Genomic DNA, 13,307 nt, shown 5'->3' on the forward strand with positions numbered 1-13,307 from the left:
CTCTTGTTTTTTATGGTATTTTTAAGTATCTTTAAATCTTTTTAATGGGTTTATATTCTGTATTTCCAATCTTTTTGAAATTCACGAAGGGCAGGGTCTTCCATTGCTTGTTTTTGTACCTTAGGCCAGGGGTCCCCAACCCCCAGGCCAGGAACCGATACTGCTCCGTGGCCTGTTAGGAACCGGGCTGCACAGGAGGAGGTGAGCAGTGGGTGAGCGAATGAAGCTTCATTTGTATTTACAGCTGCTCCCCATTGCTCACATTACCACTTGAGCTCTGCCTCCTGTCAGATCAGTGGCAGCATTAGGTTCTCATAGGAGTGGGAACCCTACTGTGAACTACACGTGTGAGGGATGTAGGCTGCGTGCTCCTTATGAGAATCTACTGCCTCATGATCTGAGGTGGAGCTGGGGTGGTGATGCTAGCACTGGGGAGCGGCTGCAAATACAGATTATCATTAGCAGAGAGGTTTGACTGCACAGAGACCATAATAAATCAATTGCTTGCACACTCATATCAAAACCCTATCAGTGAGGGGTGAATGACAATTAAGCTGCATCTGGAGGCAGGCTTTATAGTGGCAAGTGAGTTGATGTACTTCAATTGTACAGCCGCATCTGGTGGCAGGCTTCAAGTCAGAATCCGACACATTTTAGTCCACATGTGGCCCACACATTATTTTATTTACCACTTCCATTTGCACCTCTTTCCTGCACTGCGCACTTGTCTCAGTCACAGTTTTGGTAAGCCACAGCTAACCCTAGCCAAAAGGAGTAAAAAACAAACATTGCTGGAGAGCGTCTTTGAAAGGGGGAAAGACCAATGATGAGAGAGCAGAATACTCTAAGACTGCCAACAAAAAGACAGCTGCATTTAAAAGAAAATACCAAGTCCTACTTAAACTATAGTTTCATTGCAACAGGTGATTCACATTCTCCAAGCCCACTTTGTATAATTATGTGGTGACTGGCTATCCAACGAAACCATGAAACCTTCAAAACTGCTTCACCACATGGAGACCAAGCACCCTGCATTAAAAGACAAGCCTTTAGAGTTTTTCAAAAGAAAAAAAACCATGAACACGAAGAACAGAAGCAATTATTGAAGGCCACCACTTCATCAAAAGTGTCTGCACTAAGAGCATCATTCTTAGTGGCTAACTGCATTGCTAAAGCTAAGAAGCCCTTTACTGTTGGTGAAGAGTTGATCCTGCCTGCTGCTAAGGATATTTGTCGTAAACCTTTGGGAGAGGCTGCAGTTCAAAAGGTGGCACAGGGGGGCTTCCCTGGTGGCGCAGTGGTTGACAGTCCGCCTGCCAGTGCAGGGGACATGGGTTTGTACCCCGGCCTGGGAGGATCCCACATGCCACGGAGCGGCTAGGCCCGTGAGCCACGGCCGCTGGACCTGCGTGTCCGGAGCCTGTGCTGCGCAACGGGAGAGGCCACAGCAGTGAGAGTCCCGCGTACGGCAAAAAAAAAAAAAAAAAAAAAAAAAAGGTGGCACAGGGAGGCTTCTGGGAAGATGATGGAAGAGTAAGATGCAGAGATCACCTGCCTCCCCACAGATACAGCAGAAATACGTCTACACGTGGAACAACTCCTACAGAACACCTACTGAATGCTGGCAGAAGACCTCAGACCTCCCAAAAGGCAAGAAAGTCCCCACGTACCTGGATAGGGCAAAAGAAAAAGGAATAAACAGAGACAAAAGGATAGGGACGGGACCTGCACCAGTGGGAGGGAGCTGTGAAGGAGGAAAGGTTTCCACACACTAGGAAGCCCTTTCGAGGGCAAAGACTGCGGGTGGTGGAGGAAGGGAGCTTCGGATCCACGGAGGAGAGCACAGCAACAGGGGTGCGGAGGGCAAAGCGGAGAGATTCCTGCACAGAGGATCAGTGCCGACCAGCACTCACCAGGCCGAGAGGCTTGTCTGCTCACCCGCCGGGGCGGGCGGGGTTAGGAGCTGAGGCTCCGGCTTCCAACGGAGCACAGGGAGAGGACTAGGGTTGACAGCGTGAACACAGCCTGCAGGGGGTTAGTGCACCACGGCTAGCCGGGAGGGAGTCCAGGGAAAAGTCTGGACCTGCCGAAGAGGCAAGAGACTTTTTCTTCCCTCTTTGATTCCTGGTGCGCAAGGAGACGGGATTAAGAGTGCTGCTTAAAGGAGTTCCAGAGACGGGCGCGAGCCGCGGCTAAAAGTGCGGACCCCAGAGACGGGCATGGGACGCTAAGGCTGCTGCTGCCGCCACCAAGAAGCCTGTGTGCGAGCACAGGCCACTATCCACACCCCCTTCCAGGGAGCCTGTGCAGCCCACCACTGCCAGGGTCCAGGGATCCAGGGACCACTCCGTGGGAAGAACGCACGGCACGCCTCAGGCTGGTGCAACGTCACGACTGACTCTGCCACCGCAGGCTAGCCCCGCACTGCGTGCCCCTCAGTCCCCACCCCACCCCACCCCACCCCCTGCCCCGGCCTGAGTGAGCCAGAGCCACCGCATCAGCGGCTCCTTTAACCCCGTCCTGTCTGAGTGAAGAACAGACGCCCTCCAGCGACCTACACGCAGAGGCAGGGCCAAATCCAAAGTTGAGCCCCTGTGAGCTGTGAGAACAAAGAAGAGAAAGGGAAAGCTCTCCCAGCAGCCTCAGGAGCAGCAGGATTAAAGCTCCACAGTCAACTTGATGTACCCTGCATCTGTGGAATACATGAATAGACAACAAATCATCCCAAATTGAGGAGGTGGACTTTGAGAGCAAGATTTATGATTTTTTTCCCCTTTTCCTCTTTTTGTGAGTGTGTATGTGTATGCTCCTGTATGAGATTTTGTCTGTATAGCTTTGCTTCCACCGTGTGCCCTAGGGTTCTATCTGTCCGTTTTTTTGTTTGTTTGTTTCTGTTTTTGTTTAAATTTTTTTCTTTTTTTTCTTAATAATTATTTTTTATTTTAATAACTTTATTATATTTTATCTTACTTTATTTTATTTTACTTTATCTTCTTTCTTTCTTTTTTCCTTCCTTCCCTCCTTTCTTCCTTCCTTACTTCCTCCCTCCCTCCCTCCCTCCCTCTCTCCCTCCTTTCTTTCTTCTTTCTTTCTTTTTTTCTTTCTACTTCTACTAATTCTTTCTTTCTACTTTTTCTCCCTTTTATTCTGAGCCGTGTGGATGAAAGGCTCTTGGTGCTACAGCCAGGAGTCAGTGCTGTGCCTCTGAGGTGGGAGAGCCAACTTCAGGACACTGGTCCACAAGAGACCTCCCAGCTCCACATAATATCAAACGGTGAAAATCTCCCAGAGATCTCCATCTCAACACCAGCACCCAGCTTCACTTAACGACCAGCAAGCTACAGTGCTGGACATCCTATGCCAAACAACTAGCAACACAGGAACACAACCCCACACATTAGCAGACAGGCTGCCTAAAATCATAATAAGGCCACAGACACCCAAAAACACACCACCAGACTTGGACCTCTCCACCAGAAAGACAAGATCCAGCCTCATCCACCAGAACACAGGCACTAGTCCCCTCCACCAAGAAGCCTACACAACCCACTGAACCAACCTTAGCCACTGGGGACAGACACCAAAAACAACGGGAACTACGAACCTGCAGCCTGCAAAAAGGAGACCCCAAGCACAGTAAGATAAGCAAAATGAGAAGACAGAAAAACACACAGCAGATGAAGGAGCAAGATAAAAACCCACCAGACCTAACAAATGAAGAGGAAATAGGCAGTCTACCTGAAAAAGAATTCAGAATAATGATAGTAAAGATGATCCAAAATCTTGGAAATAGAATAGACAAAATGCAAGAAACATTTAACAAGGAACTACAAGAACTAAAGATGAAACAAACAATGATGAACAACACAATAAATGAAATTAAAAATACTCTAGATGGGATCAATAGCAGAATAACTGAGGCAGAAGAACGGATAAGTGGCCTGGAAGATAAAATAGTGGAAATACCTATTGCAGAGCAGAATAAAGAAAAAAGAATGAAAAGAACTGAGGACAGTCTCAGAGACCTCTGGGACAACATTGAATGCACCAACATTCAAATTATAGGGGTTCCAGAAGAAGAAGAGAAAAAGAAAGGGACTGAGAAAATATTTGAAGAGATTATAGTTGAAAACTTCCCTAATATGGGAAAGGAAATAGTTAATCAAGTCCAGGAAGCACAGAGAGTCCCATGCAGGATAAATCCAAGGAGAAATACGCCAAGACACATATTAATCAAACTGTCAAACTGTCACATATTAATGAAACTGCCAAAAAATAAATACAAAAAAAACATATTAAAAGCAGCAAGGGAAAAACAACAAATAAAACACAAGGGAATCCCCATAAGGTTAACAGCTGATCTTTCAGCAGAAACTCTGCAAGCCAGAAGGGACTGGCAGAACATATTTAAAGTGATGAAGGAGAAAAACCTGCAACCAAGATTACTCTACCCAGCAAGGATCTCATTCAGATTTGATGGAGAAATTAAAACCTTTACAGACAAGCAAAAGCTGACAGAGTTCAGCATCACCAAACCAGCTCTACAACAACTGCTAAATGAACTTCTCTAGGCAAGAAATACAAGAGAAGGAAAAGACCTACAATAATGAACCCAAAACAATTAAGAAAATGGGAATAGGAACATACATATTGATAGTTACCTTAAAAGTAAATGGACTAAATGCTCCCACCAAAAGACACAGATTGGCTGAATGGATATAAAAACAAAACCCATATATTTGCTGTCTACAAGAGACCCACTTCAGACCAAGGGACACATACAGACTGAAAGTAAGGGGATGGAAAAAGATATTTCATGCAAATGGAAATCAAAAGAAAGCTGGAGTAGCAATTCTCAGATCAGACAAAATAGACTTTAAAATAAAGACTATTACAAGAGACAAAGAAGGACACTACGTAATGATCAAGGGATTGATCCAAGAAGAAGATATAACAATTGTAAATATTTATGCACCCAACATAGGAGCACCTCAATACATAAGGCAAATACTAACAGCCATAAAAGGGGAAATCGACAGTAACACATTCATAGTAGGGGACTTTAACACTCCACTTTCACCAATGGACAGATCATCCAAAATGAAAATAAATAAGGAAACACAAGCTTTAAATGATACATTAAACAAGATGGACTTAATTCATATTTATAGGACACTCCATCCAAAAACAAGAGAATACACATTTTTCTCAAGTGCTCATGGAACATTCTCCAGGATAGATCATATCTTGGGTCACAAATCAAGCCTTGGTAAATTTAAGAAAATTGAAATTGTATCAAGTATCTTTTCCGACCACAATGCTATGAGACTAGATATCAATTACAGGAAAAGATCTGTAAAAAATACAAACACATGGAGGCTAAACAATACACTACTTAATAATGAAATGATCACTGAAGAAATCAAAGAGGAAATCAGAAAATACCTAGAAAGAAATGACAATGGAGACATGACGATCCAAAACCTATGGGATGCAGCAAAAGCAGTTCTAAGAGGGAAGTTTATAACAATACAAGCCTACCTTAAGAAACAGGAAACATCTCAAATAAACAACCTAACCTTGCACCTAAAGCAATTAGAGAAAGAACAAAAAACAAAACCCAAAGTTAGGAGAAGGAAAGAAATCATAAAAATCCGATCAGAAATAAATGAAACAGAAATGAAGGAAACAATAGCAAAGATCAATAAAACTAAAAGCTGGTTCTTTGAGAAGATAAACAAAATTGATAACCCATTAGCCAGACACATCAAGAAAAAAAGGGAGAAGACTCAAATCAATAGAATTAGAAATGAAAAAGAAGTAATAACTGACACTGCAGAAATACAAAAGATCATGAGAGATTACTACAAAAAACTCTATGCCAATAAAATGGACAACCTGGAAGAAATGGACAAATTTTTAGAAATGCACAACCTGCCAAGACGGAATCAGGAAGAAATAGAAAATATGAACAGACCGATCACAAGTACTGAAATTGAAACTGTGATTAAAAATCTTCCAACAAACAAAAGCCCAGGACCAGATGGCTTCACAGGCGAATTCTATCAAATATTTAGAGAAGAGCTAACACCTATCCTTCTCAAACTCTTCCAAAATACAGCAGAGGGAGGAACATGCCCAAACTCATTCTACGAGACCACCATCACCTTGATACCAAAACCAGACAAGGATGTCACAAAGAAAGAAAACTACAGGCCAATATCACTGAAGAACATAGCTGCAAAAATCCTCAACAAAATACTACCAAACAGAATCCAACAGCACATTAAAAGGATCATACACCATGATCAAGTGGGGTTTATTCCAGGAATGCAAGGATTCTTCAATACACGCAAATCAATGTGATAAACCATATTAACAAATTGAAGGAGAAAAACCATATGATCATCTCAATAGCTGCAGAGAAAGCTTTCGACAAAATTCAACACCCATTTATGATAAAAACCCTGCAGAAAGTAGGCATAGAGGGAACTTTCCTCAACATAATAAAGGCCATATATGACAAACCCACAGCCAACATCATCCTCAATGGTGAAAAACTGAAAGCATTTCTGCTAAGATCAGGAACAAGACAAGGATGCCCATTCTCACCACTCTTATTCAACATAGTTTTTGAAGTTTTAGCCACAGCAATCAAAGAAGAAAAGGAAATAAAAGGAATCCAAATCGAAAAGGAAGAAGTAAAGCCGTCACTGTTTGCAGATGACATGATACTATACATAAAGAATCCTAAAGATGCTACCAGAAAACTACTAGAGCTAATCAATGAATTTGGTAAAGTAGCAGGATACAAAATTAATACACAGAAATCTCTGGCATTCCTATACACTATGATGAAATATCTGAAAGTGAAATCAAGAAAACTCTCTCATTTACCATTGCAACAAAAAGAATAAAATATCTAGGAATAAACCTACCTAAGGAGACAAAAGACCTGTATGCAGAAAATTATAAGACACTGATGAAAGAAATTAAAGATGATACAAATAGATGGAGAGATATACCATGTTCTTGGATTGGAAGAATCAACATTGTGAAAATGACTCTACTCCCCAAAGCAATCTACAGATTCAATGCAATCCCTATCAAACTACCACTGGCATTTTTCACAGAACTAGAACAAAAAATTTCACAATTTGTATGGAAACACAAAAGACCCCGAATAGCCAAAGCAATCTTGAGAACGAAAAACGGAGCTGGAGGAATCAGGCTCCCTGACTTCAGACTATACTACAAAGCTACGGTAATCAAGACAGTATGGTACTGGCACAAAAACAGAAAGATAGATCAATGGAACAGGATAGAAAGGCCAGAGATAAACCCACGCACATATGGTCACCTTATCTTTGATAAAGGAGGCAGGAATGTACAGTGGAGAAAGGACAGCCTCTTCAATAAGTGGTGCTGGGAAAACTGGACAGGTACATGTATAAGTATGAGTTTAGACCACTCCCTAACACCATACACAGAAATAAGCTCAAAATGGATCAAAGACCTAAATGTAAGGCCAGAACCTATCAAACTCTTAGAGGAAAACATAGGCAGAACACTCTATGACATAAATCACAGCAAGATCCTTTTTGACCCACCTCCTAGAGAAATGGAAAGAAAAATAAACAAATGGGACCTAATGAAACTACAAAGTTTTTGCACAGCAAAGGAAACCATAAACAAGACCAAAAGGCAACCCTCAGAATGGGAGAAAATATTTGCAAATGAAGCAACTGACAAAGGATTAATCTTCAAAATTTACAAGCAGCTCATGCAGCTCAATAATAAAAAAACTAACAACCCAATCCAGAAATGGGCAGAAGACCTAAATAGACATTTCTCCAAAGAAGATATACAGATTGCCAACAAACACATGAAACAAAGCTCAACATCATTAATCATTAGAGAAATGCAAATCAAAACTATAATGAGATATCATCTCACACCAGTCAGAATGGCCATCATCAAAAAATCTAGAAACAATAAATGCTGGAGAGGGTGTGGAGAAAAGGGAACACTCTTGCACTGCTGGTGGGAATGTGAATTGATACAGCCACTATGGAGAACAGTATGGATGTTCCTTAAGAAACTACAAATAGAACTACCATATGACCCAGCAATCCCACTACTGGGCATATACCCTGAGAAAACCATAATTCAAAAAGAGTCATGTACCTAGATGTTCATTGCAACTCTATTTACAATAGCCAGGAGATGGAAACAACCTGGGTGTCCATCATCAGATGAATGGATAAAGAAGATGTGGCACATATATACAATGGAATATTACTCAGCCATAAAAAGAAACGAAATTGAGCTATTTGTAATGAGGTGGATAGACCTAGAGTCTGTCATACAGAGTGAAGTAAGTCAGAAAGAGAAAGACAAATACCGTATGCTAACACATATATATGGAGTTTAAGAAAAAAAATGTTATGAAGAACCTAGGGGTAAGATAGGAATAAAGACACAGACCTACTAGAGAATGGACTTGAGGGTATGGGGAGTGGGAAGGGTGAGCCTGACAAAGCGAGAGAGTGGCATGGACATATATACACTACCAAACGTAAAATAGGTAGCTAGTGGAAAGCAGCTGCATAGCACAGGGAGATCAGCTCGGTGCTTTGTGACCACCTAGAGGGGTGGGATAGGGAGGGTGGGAGGGAGGGAGACTCAAGAGGGAAGAGATATGGGAACATATGTATATGTATAACTGATTCACTTTCTTATAAAGTAGAAACTAACACACCATTGTAAAGCAATTATACTCCAATAAAGATTTAAAAAAACAAAAGAAAGGTGGCACATGTTCCTCTTTTGGCTAGCACCATAACTAGATGAATTGATGAAATAGCAGAGGATATTGAGGCACAGTTTTTAGAGAGGACAAATGAGTCACATGGTACACAATCCAGGTTGAGGAGTCTACCAATGTTGACAAGATTACAATGCTTGCTTTTGTGCAGTATATTTTTCAGGAGGATGGGCATGAGGATAAGTTATGTGCACTTCTGTTGCCAACCAACACCACAGCTACAGAACTAGTCAAGTCTTTGAATGATTACATATCAGGAAAACTGAATGGGTCATTTTGTCTCAGAATATGCATGGACAGAGCGGCTGCCGTGACTGGACTGCTTTCTGGTTTCACTACTTGGGTCAAAGAGGTTGCTTCTGAATGTGAGTCTACGCACTGTGTCATCCATAGAGAAATGCTGACTAGCCGAAAAATGTCGCCTGAATTTAACGTTTTGCAGGATGTGATTAAAATTATCAACCACATTAAGTACATGCCCTTAACTCACATCTGTTGGCGCAGCTCTGTGAGGAGATGGACGCAGAGCACACACGTCTCCTCTGATACACAGAAGTGAGATGGCTTTCTAAAGGTAGATCACTGGCCAGGGTTTCTGAGTTACAAGCGTCGCTCCAGAGATTTCTTTTAGAAGAACAGTCACCACTGGCAGCACATTTCAGTGACACAGAATGGGTTGCAAAACTTGCTTCCTTGTGTGACATATTCAACCTGCTCAACGAACTCAATCTGTCACTTCAGGGGAGAATGACAACTATGTTCAAGTTGGCAGATAAAGTGGCTGCATTCAAAGCCAAACTGGAATTATGGGGGTGACGAGTGAACATTGGGATTTTTGACATGTTTCAAACATTAGCAGAGATTTTGAAAGACACTGAGCCAGAGCCTTCGTTCTCCCAGCTGGTGCATGATCACCTATCTCAGCTTTCAAAAGAGTTTAAGCATTACTTCCCAACCACAAAAGACCCCTGAACTGGGAAGGAGTGGACACGATCCATTTGTGAATAAGCCAGGTGAATCAACATTGTCCGTGCTAGAAGAGGACCAACTGCTTGAGACTGCAAATGACGGTGGCCTTAAAAATATGTTAGAGACAGGGCTTCCCTGGTGGTGCAGTGGTTGAGGGTCCGCCTGCCGATGCAGGGGAAACAGGTTCGTGCCCCGGTCCGGGAAGATCCCACATGTCGCGGAGCGGCTGGGCCCATGAGCCATGGCCGCTGAGCCTGCGCGTCCAGAGCCTGTGCTCCGCAATGGGAGAGGCCACAACAGTGAGAGGCCCGCGTACCGCAAAAAAAAAAAAATCTCCGTATGTTCTTGGATTAAAGTCAAGGCGGAATGTCCTGAGATTGCCACAAAAGCACTGAAAAGCCTGCTTCCATTTCCAACATCCTATCTTTGTGAAGCAGGGTTTTCTGTAGTGACAGCAACCAAAACGAGATTACAGAGTACACTGGACATAAGCAACCCACTTCGGGTGTCACAGTCTCTCATCACCCCCAGATGGGACCATCTAGTTGCAGGAAAACAAGCTCAGGGCTCCCACTGATTCTGCATTATGGTCAGTTGTATAATTATTTCATTATATATTACAATGTAATAATAATAGAAATAAAGTGCAAAATAAATATAATGCTCTCAAATCATCCCGAAATCATCCTCCCTGCCAACCACCCCCACCCCAGTCTGTGGAAAAACTGTCTTTCAGGAAACCAGTCCCTGCTGCCAAAAAGGTTGGGGACGCTGCCTTAGAGCAACAGCAAGGCATGCAGCACTGAATGCATAGGAGGCACAAATGAAGTGGAGCAGGACCCTATGGTCCTCCCCCCAGCACCATGTCCTCTGACTGCCTTTTGTTTGTAGAAAAAATTAGTCAAAGTTGAGCCTGTATATACTCACTTGCAAATTTGCAGTTGGAGAAAATTTGAGTCAATGTTTAAAACTTTTTACAAGTAATTTAACAACAACACAAAACATTTTGCCAAGTTTAAAAGTAATTAATTACAAAATGTAAAGTAGTAGAGCATTAAAATAAAATTACATTTTAAAAAATTAAGTTTTAAAAGTAATTCTTGTATTGTTCTGAAATTGTAAAACTGATTCAGTAGAGACAGATTAATATTCAGTTTATAAAAGTACTCAAGAGTTTTCCTATAACTAGGTATCTCTAGTACATTCAAAATTATCCAATTTACAAATTAATTTGTAAGTTAAACTTCCAATAGGTAAAATGGTTGCATTAAAACACTTTTCAGAATTTTATTTTTAAAAGTACTATTATAGTATAATTCACATTTATAACTGAAAACTTTTATGAAGATATCAGTCTTTAAAAAGTTACAGGCCCAGGGGCTTCCCTGGTGGTGCAGTGGTTGAGAGTCCGCCTGCCGATGCAGGGGAGACGGGTTCATGCCCCAGTCTGGGAAGATCCCACATGACGCGGAGCGGCTGGGCCCGTGAGCCATGGCTGCTGAGCCTGCGTGTCCGGAGCCTGTGCTCCGCAACAGGAGAGGCCACAGCAGTGAGAGCCCCACGTACCACACACACACACAAAAAAGTTACAGGCCCAAAGAATATTGATACTAATATTAATTAGGGTTGTTTAAACGGCAAAATTAAAAATTCAATAGCACAAACAAAATAGCAATTTACTTATCTCTCATGTAAGAGTCTAAGATTAATAGATCCAGATTAGAATATCCAGTCATTTAGGGCCCCAATCTCATAGTGGACCTACTTCAATACATAGTTCCCAAACATCTCTCTGTTATCATTATTCTAGGCTACAGGAAAGAAGAGTGAGCAGAAGTCCAGGGAAAACCATTGCCTTTTAAATAGGTTAGGCAGAACTCAGTGAGAACTTAGTCATATGGCCACGTGCAGCTGCAAGGGAAACTGGGAAATACTGTTGCTATTTGGGCAGCCCCATCCCAGCTACAGTCCTATAATGCTGTAATAGGAGGAAAACAGATTTTAATGAAGAGTTAGCATTGTCTGACACCCCTCTAGCCACTAGAATTCTGTGTTCTTCCTTCTCCTGTTATGCTCATCCCCACCCCAAGGAAGACAACTCCAAATTCCATCCAGGTGCTGCATCCAGCTCAAATTCTGGGATCTCTGGGTGACTTGCAATCATCTCCCTCAGACTCAGATTGGCTTTTTGTGGTCCAGCAACTCATTAACTCAAAAGAAGTCACTAACTTCTCTAACACCCAATAAACCATGATCTAATAGAAACAGGATGATTATATGAGAACTTCTTGTTCTTTAGTATTCAGTGGCCCTTCTGCTGCCATAAATCTTGGGGAGGGATAAGACAAGAGATTAATATTTTTGAAATCTGAAGGGAGATGCGTTTAGGCAACTGGAAAAAAAAAACCCCTGTTTTTCTTTCTAAGAGAAAGTAGCATTAGACAGAAGAAAAGATATTTGGTGACAAATGACATTCTATTTCATGGTAATTGACGGTGAGGACACTAGTTAAATAGGGGATTTCTGGAGCAAAGTGAGAAGAGAATCCAGAACAAAAGTAAATAGTAGCTTTTTTTTTTTTTAAAGAAAAATACGAACTTTTTCATTAGCTTGTCTTAAGATGACTATTGAGAGATTAATGACTTTTTTTTAACATCTTTATTGGGGTATAATTGCTTTACAATGGTGTGTTAGTTTCTGCTTTATAACAAAGTGAATCAGTTATACATATACATATGTTCCCATATGTCTTCCCTCTTGCGTCTCCCTCCCTCCCACCCTCCCTATCCCACCCCTCCAGGCTGTCACAAAGCACCGAGCCAATATCCCTGTGCCATGCGGCTGCTTCCCACTAGCTATCTACCTTACTACGTTTGTTAGTGTGTATATGTCCATGACTCTCTCTCGCCCTGTCACAGCTCACCCTTCCCCCTCCCCATAACCTCAAGTCCGTTCTCTAGTAGGTCTGCGTCTTTATTCCTGCCTTACCCCTAGGTTCTTCATGACATTTTTATAAGAACCATATCAAAAAGAGAGAACCACATCAAAAAAAACACTTTAATTACTGAGAAATATATATAACTCCATCCTTAAGCTTCTTTCCCTTTATTCTCCCATTAGGGTATGTTGATGTCCTGTATTCCCCACTGTGTGTACATGTGTATGTGTGTTCATATAATTCAGACCATATTTTGAGCAGGAGTCTTACTGATGGAGCCAAATGATTTCCAAAACCAAAGATCTATTTTTATTTAAAAAAATTTTTTTTGCGGTACGCTGGCCTCTCACTGTTGTGGCCTCTCCCGTTGCGGAGCACAGGCTCCGGACGCGCAGGCTCAGCGGCCATGGCTCACGGGCCCAGCCGCTCCGCGGCATCTGGGATCTCCCCGGACCGGGGCACGAACCCATGTCCCCTGCATCGGCAGGCGGACTCTCAACAACTGCGCCACCAGGGAAGCCCCCAAAGATCTAATTTTAAACATATTTTAAAGTAGTTGAAATAAGGAAAGCT

The 13,307-nt window shown here is 42.2% G+C and overlaps 1 long non-coding RNA gene across 1 annotated transcript in view; it reads right to left on the reverse strand.

Moving 5' to 3' along the window:
• LOC113611793 (uncharacterized) overlaps positions 1–13,307 on the reverse strand; it is a 64,184-nt gene that overhangs the window by 9,730 nt on the left and 41,147 nt on the right. The gene's annotated exons all lie outside the window — the stretch shown is intronic.

Source organism: Aethalodelphis obliquidens, unplaced genomic scaffold (genome assembly GCF_003676395.1).
Source record: "Aethalodelphis obliquidens isolate GAN/ISIS:26980383/991018 unplaced genomic scaffold, ASM367639v1 scaffold70, whole genome shotgun sequence".
Taxonomy (NCBI): domain Eukaryota; kingdom Metazoa; phylum Chordata; class Mammalia; order Artiodactyla; family Delphinidae; genus Aethalodelphis; species Aethalodelphis obliquidens.